General features: G+C 45.4%; 1 long non-coding RNA gene across 1 annotated transcript; it reads left to right on the forward strand.

Annotated features, from left to right (window-relative positions):
- The first annotated feature begins 4,744 nt into the window (after positions 1 to 4,744).
- Positions 4,745 to 6,568, forward strand: LOC110481717 (uncharacterized). The gene is made up of 3 exons (XR_002467293.2): positions 4,745 to 4,759; positions 5,271 to 5,328; positions 6,415 to 6,568. It is a non-coding gene; the product is annotated as an uncharacterized LOC110481717 (long non-coding RNA).
- Positions 6,569 to 10,203: the final 3,635 nt, after the last annotated feature.

Consider the following 10,203-nt stretch of genomic DNA (forward strand, 5'->3'; position numbering starts at 1 on the left):
TTCTTCCTTCTTTTCTCTTTCAGCATCCCGGAATCCTGTACCTGTCTTTTTCATGATACTCCAAGGAGAGAGGCAGTCAGGTTTCAGAGTCCCATAGGGAACTAGAAGGGCAGAAGGTACCACAGGCAGAGCAAGGAAGAAGGGTCAGAGAGGTTGTCCTTCTTCCAGTCCTCAAAGCAGCTCTGTGGGGGCCTTGAGACATGTCAACATTCATCCACCGGCCTGGCCCAGGTCCCAGGGTTCTGCTCAGCACTATTTTTTCAAGTTAGAAATTTTCTCTGGAGTTCAGTGAGGTTTCAAGGGATGGGACATGTTTCCCCTCCTCTCTCCATACCAATTTCTTTAGAAGATGAATGCACAAAGTGACTTGGGAACCTTTGTGGATCTTGATCATAAAACCAAAATGCCTCCTAGCTGTGCTGGCCTACCCATCAGCAGTAAGAGGAGAGACTGCACAGACACCCTGATAGAAAAAGATGGGCTTTGTGGAGGCTGAGAGTTGTTGTCTGACACTTGACCTCTGCACTGCCTTCTCCTCCTCCTCCAAGCCCAGGAGTCACAGGTTTGCACCCACAGCCGTAGTGGAGGTGGTCAGAGGGGAGTGCTGCCTGTGGCAGCAGCTACCTGCATGTAAGCTGTGTATACACCAAACCCACACTCCTCCCAGTCTTAAGAGTGGAGGTGATTAGCCTTGCTACCTGTGGCAGTTTCCAGGGGTTAAAAAAGTACAACTATTCCACTGCTCACAATCCTGTCCATCTTCCAGCATGTTCTCTTTTCAGTTGGAAAAACACCAGCGTCTCTCACCAAATTATCCAACATTTGAGCCAACATTTGATCCAACACAGTTAATACATAAATCCCAGTGTGACTGGCAGCTACAGATGGGTGAACCAAGAAATTGCTTGACATATTTGCTCACACTGCATATGAAACTGCTTATCTTGTACAGGAAGGATTACTCTAAATTATCAGTAATCCACTGGATCTTGGTGGTAGTTGAAACAAATTTGAAAAAATTTGCCAAAACTCCATGCGTGTATATATATATAGATTTATACATTCACATACACACTGTGTCACTGAAGGTGTCACCTGCATGGTGCCTATTTCTCTCACAAGCCTGGACTCACATTAATTCACCCATGTGTGAACAGCTTGAGCACTCTCATCCCTGAGGGCTATCCACAGCCATAAGCTGGTAGAGGGTTATTTCTCAAACATGCCTATCAAGCTCACATTTGCCATCCTGACCTCTTACTTCCTTCCCTTTTTGACCATGGAATTTCTCCTTCTCTCCCCCTTTCCAGGTGCCTTGCTCAAAGACTTGGACCAGTGCTGTTCTGTGCTGTAGGGGAACACTTTGGACCTGATTCTCATTTACACTACAGCAGGTTTTACAGCACTATGGCAGTGGAAAGAAACCATGAGATGAATATAGATCACTCCAATTTAAAGCTCCTTTATGTTATAAGGGAACACCATGAAAATGGAAATTGGGTCCCCTATTTTTAAAGCCTGTTGGCAGGTGCCTATAAAATGAAAAAAGATACTTCCATTGCCTGGGCAATGGGAAATTACATCCTTCTCTGCATTCCTCTTGGTTGTGCTCTGGGCCAAGTAAGGAGCAGGGCGCCCCAGAAGAGACGTCTGAGTGACAAATTGCAGGCCAAGCCTGGCTATTACCTACCTGTCAGAGGATGGGATCCATGTGTAGGAGGACGTTAGTGGGCTCATTCTCAGTACAAAAGGCAGATGTAGTAGTCATGATTTGCATCCAGCATCTGGTCTCTGTCCCATGTGGACAAGGCCAGGCCAGGGAAAATGCTGATTTACTGCTACTGTTGATCTCATCTTGGCTTTTCTGATCGCCCCCATCACCACTTCCCATCTCTGCTGACTAACACATGGTGCCAGTGGCCATGGCTACCCAGAAGTGAGGCATCTCCACTGAGCCATTCCCTCACTGGCAGCAATCCCCAGAGACCAGTGCACTGATGCTCTGCAGTGGTGGCGAGGATGCTGGAGCTGGCTCTGCTTTGCAGAACAGACTCCCTCCATTTTGCCTTGCTGTCCTTACTCTGAAACAGGACTTCTGCTGTCCCTGCTTGCTCATTGGCCTTTCCTGACTGTCCTCTGGATTAATTAACACAGGTACTGGAATGAACCTAGTCAGCAGCTGGGGCTTCCTGACTACCTTGTTGTTCCCCATAGGAACTTGATGTCACCTACAAGTACTGCTTCCCTCTTGGGCAAATGGAGATTTATTTTGTTCTTCATGTCTCTGGTAGTGGAAAGTCTGGGTTTGGAGGCTGATTTCCTGTAGCTCCTCAGCTGACGGCTTAGGGCAAACTGCAGGAGGAAGGACTGCATTAATCTTATTCTAGCACTGGTCCCAGCAGCTGGTGTGGGTCTGCGTATGTGAGGCTGACTGAGGGACTGGTGGGCAATTCATGCAGTCCATAAACAGAGGGAGCTGACAGAAAATGTGGCAGGTGAACAGAAATGCAAAGGATGGAAAACTGCTAACGCAAACAAAGTCAAAAATCTGTTTCCTAAAGATGTGGGTGCCATCATGGGCGAGGAGCAAGGCGAGGTAATTTAAACTGTTCAGTGACATTGCTGTGTTTTCACTTCAGGGAAGGAAAAATGAGCTTTCCAGTGCAGAGAACTCTATGAAACCCCTCCAGTATGCAGGAAGGTGGTGAAGCAAGGCAGATAACAGCTGGAAATATGAGAGGAGATCAACTATGTGGTAATGCCATGATATTGTTAGATGGCTTGCTTTTACCTGCAATATTATACTCTACCCTGGAGATCTGTCCACAAAAGGTGTAGAAGAAGTAAAAGGAACTGGAGTTCAAGTAGAAAAAGGGTGGAAAATACAGGATGTCCTTATCAAACACAGGAGATAAATAACAAAAATGTGGTAGACCAGAGTAAAACAATAGATGGGTTAGACAAAGTGTACTGAAGGCTCATAATTATTTTCTTTCTCAGAGATGATTCATTATATTGAAAAGCTGCTCAAAAAAAGCTAGGAAATTATTTTTGTGTGATACATAGCTTTAGGTCTGTAGGAGCTCCTTGCTGTCAAAAATTAATGTGTCCAAAAAACAGAATGGGACAAAAAAAAAAAAAAAAAAAGCATGAATATGTGCTATGGAAATACTTTTAATTCTCTGGATTTGCTCCTTCCCAGTTGGATTCAGGACTCTGTATACACCGACTGTGCAAGCAGAAGGTGTCTCCCAGTCATGCTGATCTGCAGCCACAGGTCCAATCACTTTGGCAACTCCAAGGTCATCCCTCTATCGTTAACGAGGTAGTTACTCATCACCTAGGATATAACTGGCAGGCAGCACAAAGCAGGATGTGGCCTGGGTAATGTAATATTTATTCCACAGGCTTTCAGCTTCTGCAGCCCTTGTGGGGGCTACTGTAGGTGAATTTGGTGCCCTTTATGTTATGCTGAGGCTATCAAGAATCCGCTCAAGTGATGTAGCCAAGTTTATTGAAAAATCATTGGAGGAAATCAGCTTGCAGGTTGTCTTTAAAGGCAGATGAGCCTCATTCCCCTTCTCCCTCTGTGCTGTTGAAAATGGGAACTGGCAATGCCAGAGGCTGGGGCAAGGATACATTTCCCAGTCCAGCTGCTGACTCACAGGCAAATCTGTCCTCCTGCCTCCCCCCAGGCTCACTGTCTGTGGAGCAGAGAGCAGTGAGCAGTGAGCACAGTTCCCCAGGTGAAAGAAAGCTATCGAGCTGTGGTGCTCATGTCCCTGATTCTGGGAGAGCAGGCAGGGGGCAGCTGGCCAGTAAACTTGCTGAGAGACCCTTTGAAGTGGCCCAGCTCAGCAGCCTCATGGGTTGCAGGCTGAAGTCTTTACAGCCCTTGGCTGGAGATAAGGGTCGCCAAATTACTGTAACAGCCAGGACTGGGGTCAAGTGCAGTGCCTCAAAAACCTCTGCAGATTTTTCTGGGAATAGGTGCATGGGCACAGCTGCCAGGTCCCCCGCAAAGCCATGGGTGGTAGAGCAGTTTGAGCTGGGGTTCACATCCATAGCCAGGGTCTGACTTTCCAGCCCTGAGCTAGGGAGGAACCTCCCTGGCCAAAGACAGTGGCTGTGGCTCTCCCCTGCTCCTGCAGCAGCCTAACAACATTGTTCAGAGCTGCTCCTGATGTTCCCCCATCAGTACCGAAGGGGTGAGTGGGGCTGTTGGGGTGCAGCTCTCGTCTGAGGGATCGAGGCAAGCAGCCAGGAGGCTTATAGTGTGCTGTGCCTGACCTGACTAGTGTTACTGCGGAGCGTGGGCAGCTGTTGTTCCATCACCTGGGCAGCTCCAGCTTGGTGGCTCATTAGCAGGTAGGATATTTTAGCAACTGTCAAAGAACTGGAGAAGCACCTTGTTGGGTGAATGGATGAAAACATTTTAACTCCCACAAAAGAGGGAGAGGTGGTGATTAGCTGTGAAATGACAATATGAAATGTCACAGGCACAGACAGTAAGCACAACTGTTTGTTATTATATTAACAGCTTTAATTTTCTGCCTTTAAACACCAGTTTCCTGTCAGTGCAATTAGATTGTGTCTGTTGTTTAATTTAGATCAATATACTCCTGCGTTTGGAGTTTTCCTTGCATGTCCTCTGTGAGGCAAGAAGCAGACTAACCAGCAGGAGCATCTTTTCTTATGTCCTTGAGGTGAAAGCCAGTTTGTGAAGAGGGTATTTAGGTGATGCATGTCCCCACGGAAGGTGAGTGTAACCTGCAGTGATTTATGAAATTTCCACAGATCGGAGTGGGGAAGAGATGATGGCATAGGAACACCTTGAAGAGGCAGGCAGTACAAACAGCACATAGTAATATTTTTAGTGAATTATCTTGTAGACGGCAGAAAATAATGTGAGGAACAGGGGGAGCGGAGCAGACTCTTATGCCAGATATTATTGAAGGCCTGATTCTGATTGTGGTTACACCACTTAAAGTCTGAAGTTTCTCAGATGATGTTAATGCTGCCTTGATACCTGTAAAAGTGAGATCAGTATTGGGCTAGATGCTAAATGCCAGAAAACAGTGCATTTAGTAATGGGATTTCACTGATTTTTCCTGTTTGAACAAGTACCAATATTTTTACCTGCTAGGCAAGAGGAAGGGAGGCCCAAGAGAGTACAGAGATTCCTGCTAATTTCAACCTGGATTTTCTCAATGTCAAGGATTTTTCAGTGTCATTTGAACCTGATGCCACATCCCTGTCTCTTCCTGTAGATACCCTTTGTGTTCACCAGCAGGATGATACGCAGCTTTCAGTGACATTTGTGCCTTGGTGAGTGCTTGTGAGAGAGTGACACTAAAACAGAGACTCCTGTGCATTTTCCCCTCTCTCAGCCTTGGCCCAGGACTTCTGTATGTAATTTTTCTGTGCATTACATAGGGTATTTTCCTCCTGCATGGACTAATGCAGTATGAGTCAAGGAGCTTTATTTTGAGTAGCTAGTCATTTTAATTTGCTTTGTTGCTCTTACAGCACTGATCTCTGCAAGATTTTCCCTCATTCCACTGATACTCCTGGAGCATCAAGTTTTTTCTGTCAGCTCAAATGTTTTACTTTGGTTTCTCATCTACTTCAGTCTGGCCTCCAGAAACTATGTTGCTCCATCCTCATCTCCTGGACAGGGAGGAAGCTTACTGCTGTGGGGAGGCTGGCCTCCAAGCTACCTGTGTCCAACCCAGCCTGCTGTTCCTATCATGGAGAGAGAGATAGATCTCAGAGGATGGGCTGTTTCCCCTCCTTCCTGAAATAGGCTTCCAGGCATAACAGGAAATGGTGTCCTTTCAGTTTTGCATCTTCAAGAAGTCCAACATGGGAATAACTGAACAAGGGATCCCAGTCCTGAATGGGTGAGAGCAGGTGATCCACTAACCTTGACAGGAAACATGAGGAACACTGCTGCAGCACCATACCCAGCACACACCACATACTGAGGGGATGCCAGAAAGATTTTGCCTGCCATGGAGATGTGGAAAAATGGCAGTGCTGGGTCCAGCACCCACCCAGCAACTCCAGGCAAATGTGGCAAGGAGTACAAGCAGGAGCCCCAGCACTTTAGCCTGGGTACCAAAACCTGTCTGTTGGACTTAAGATGAAAGCCTGGGGTCCCTGGAAATGCATCATGCATTACAGAACACAGGAGCTGTCATGTTAGATTAAACAAATGGTTCATCTGTCTCAGAACTAGACTGCCTGGCAGTGGTCAGTAGCACAAATTCAGCCTGCAGAAATGGCCAAAATAAAGCACTGGGCCAGGATCCAGAGCTGGGCAGGGATCTGATTTTCAGTTTCTGAATATTTGTTTGATATTCTGATATCATATATACCATCTAAAAAGCTCTTCCTTATTCCCTTCTCTAGGATCTACCATTCCTCCTCCATTTTGCTGTGACATCAGCAATTATAAGAAAATCACGACACCCAAAGGCTGCATCAGAAGAAAGAGCCAAGTAGCTGATAACTCTTTCTGCCTACAGAGTGGTGTTTGGTCCCAGCTTTTACCTGATACGTGGCAGAACTTTCCTTACTATCCAGTTTAGACTCTTCTTCCTTTAACACATGATATCATAGGTAAAAGATTTCCCTGGATATCTAGGTATCCCTCCTGTCTACCCTGAATCTCTGGCTGGACAGTAATTCTTACAAGGAGCTGCTCTCAGCATTTCTTCAATGGTGGGCTCCTCCCTTCCCTTTCAAAGTTAACGAAGTACTTGAGCGTGCACCTGTTAATTTCCATCAGGAGCATAACCCTTTCCACTTTACAGGATGGAGCATAAACATTACAAATTAAATCTCCAATGGGTAAAGAAGGAACAATCACTTTCTTATTTTTTTTTAAAGGTACTTTGGGGCTTTTATCAGCAAAGCATTGTGTCCATTAAGAAACAAATTAAATAATTCTGCAGGCAAGCTAAGTACTGTTCCCATGCCAGAATTAATACTGCCTCTTTCCACCAGGAATGTTTAAGGGTCCCTCCCCCATGCCATGGGATTATAGCTGCTTTTAGTTCATAGATGGAGGATTAATCAGTGGAGCTCCTTTGCAGAGCTCCTGAAATAGAAATCACAAATCAGGGAGACTGGCAAGGAGTCTGGGAAGTGACAAATGTGAAATTATGTTGCACTTTTGTTTGGCATCTGTGCAGGCAAGAAGACTGTGGTGACTTAGAGGTTCTTACCTGATGTGGGATGACTCTGGTTGCTTTGGAAGGATACCTAGGGTTTGGGACATGGAAAAGCAGGGTGGCTGCAAACTCCAGTATCCAAACAAGAAGTTTTGAGACTTGTCAGAACCATGTGTAGGAGAAGATAGTGAGAGGCAGTAATTGAAACCAACACATTGTTCTCTGCCATCAGGAGTAGAGATCCTGATTCATGCTGGTGGAGCACCAGAAGCTGTAAGTTCCCCATTCTTTTGGGACTTTCTTGACAGAGTATCCCAAATCAGACTCTTCTAGATTCCTTTCCCTCAAACCCACAGATGCTGACTCTCAGTCTGTCCCACTAAGTTCAAGACCAGAGCGTAAGGTGGTCTGCCTTGTTAGTATCACCTGCTTATGCCTGAACACATTTTAATTTGTCAGAAAGATTTCAGTATTTGATCCCCAGTTTATCCCCTTGTGATGTTGCAGCTGTTTGCATGTGATACAGGTGTGCAGATAAGGAAAAATTAATACAGTCAATTTTCATGTAAACAGTACCATCATAAGTCCCTTTATGCCAGTTAAAGTGTGATTGTGGAGGAGGAGGGAATACTACTTTAATTACATTGGCTTTGAAGCTAATATCATTAAGTCAGAATGAAAAATTATGCACAGACTATTCCTAAGGGTTTAAATTTAAACAATTCCTATTGAAGAGAAATTCCAATAGAGAAAATCATTGACAGAATGGTGTAAAGGGATAAACCTTTTCTCAGCTTCACACTCAGTACATTTTGCCCAACTAAAACTGTTGTAAGTGGCTGTGTTGTGAAGCTGAACTCTGATAGCTTAGCTGATGGGACAACTTGACAGAGCCTGTCTTGGACATTTATTTTGATTCCCCTGGGATATTACTTAGAGAAGGATGAGGTGAAAGCCTGACCCCTAATAGAAAAGATGCACTAGTACAAAGATGCACTAGTACAAAGATGCCTGAAGTTGCTGATTTGGACTCATGATACTGTCAAGAAAGTCAAACAAATGCTGATCTTGATCTTTTCCTGACCATGTTTTGGGCCCCAGCATTTGTTCTATTAGAACATCAGAGGACTTTTTCATTACCTGTTGGGTTTCCCCACAAACTTCTTAGAATCATAGTATGATTGTGGTTGGAAGGGACCTTAAAGATTATCTAGTTCCAACATCCCCTGCCATGGGCAGGGACACCTCCCACAAGACCAGTTTGCTCAAAGTCCACCCAGCCTGGCCTTGAACATTGCCAGTGATGAAACATCCAGAACTTGTTCCACTGCTTCACCAACTTATGAACTTCTCTCAGAAAATCCAATAATGAAAATTTTCCAAAATTATTCTCAGTCCTCAGGATTTTTTCACTGCAAAGAAGAAAAAAGAAAATTGGTAGGAATTGCCCTTAGTTTCTAACAGTCTAACCTGCTTATGTCAATAGATGCATTAATATAACTTGTCTGGGGCAAGAAGGTGTGTTTGAAACATCTCCCTTCCCCTGGAGATGGTTTAGGCACAGAGCCAAAACACCTCAATATGTGTGCTGATGTGGCTGGGTACGATTCCACCCTGCAGATGTCTCACCTAGCCTTTACTGCCAAGGAACTGGAGGCATTGTGATGTGCCATGTCAGCTGCATGACACACGTGCCCATGCTGGGTCACAATGGGAGGCTGCAGCAGTCCCTATCATCCTCCTTTCCCTGCAAATGACAGTGGACTCTAGCTAGCAATGTCCATCTTTGCATGGGGCCTGCCTCTTCGTTCTCCCCAGAACCTCCCCTTTTAAGAGCAGGTATGAGACAGAGGCACACCTGACCCTTCCCCAACAGAGACTGTCTAGCACAAAACTCATGGCACAAATACAAATGTTTTATTATTTTCCATGGGCTGACCCTCTTTAAGGCAACTGAGAGTGTTTTTTTAAACTGTGCACAGTCAGGCCCGTAACTTCAGCACATCACTTCAGGGAGACCTGAGTGCACCATGCCCCAGAGCTGCCTTGCTTTTGACCATGTTCTCCTTGCTGTGAGAGATACTTTCCTGCAAGAGGAGCTTCAAAAAACACTTTCCCCTATCTCTGAAGCAGTCAGATATAGGGACACGAGGGGAGAGCTTTCTTTCTAGCCTATATGTGAAGATATTAAGCAGGGCCTGGTCCCCTGCTGCCTGACCCACATGACTATCTTCTTAGACTTTTTCAATCTGTTAGACAGCTGCCATCCAACTCAGACCCTAAATATTTATCTTATTTCTGAGGTGTCATCCTCAAAGCAATCTGTCTTACTGACATGAGCACAAGGGAAAACAGCCCCACACTGACATCAGACACCAAACTCTCACACCCCAGCAAGCCAGAATCAGCATTTGTTGCTTTTCGTCTTTGCAGCTGGGGACTTGGAGAAAGGTGTGAGAAGTGAAAGAGTGGCAGGGGAGCAGTGCTGGAGCTCAGCTCAGGTGGCTGCTGTCTGGAGCTGCTTTTATTTAGGAGCCCTGAAGTACAGTTTTCACTACTTCTTGCCCTCTGTAGTGTGGGAATGTCCACCTGCCTTTGTAAATAGCTGAAAGAACAGTAAATATTTTTATTTGCTTTTTGTGCTGTCTAAGAATAGGAAAAAAATCCAGATGGTTGTTCACTTCTTAAGAGGGTGTTGGGGAAGGGCCCCTGTGGAAGTCAAACATAGAAAACATGAATTTCCATATGAGAAACGGAGCTCAAACATCAGATTGTACAGACAAGAGGTGGCTTATATGGTATGGAAGAGAGGTAGAGGGGCAAAGGAGGTGAAGGCTGTCTCATACAGAACACTAAGACCCCCATTATCTCCAGATAAGCACCTGACACTGTGTGCAGAGAAGGAAATGATCACACAGAGAGGATAAGGGGGCACCTCTGAAAGACACAGCTGATTTGAGAGCATGGGTAGTGTCCACCCTAATGGCTGGCACTGCCCAGAGGTGAATAGCCACAGAGCATGTTG

The sequence above is a fragment of the Lonchura striata genome, chromosome 3 (genome assembly GCF_046129695.1).
Source record: "Lonchura striata isolate bLonStr1 chromosome 3, bLonStr1.mat, whole genome shotgun sequence".
NCBI classification, from domain to species: Eukaryota; Metazoa; Chordata; class Aves; order Passeriformes; family Estrildidae; genus Lonchura; species Lonchura striata.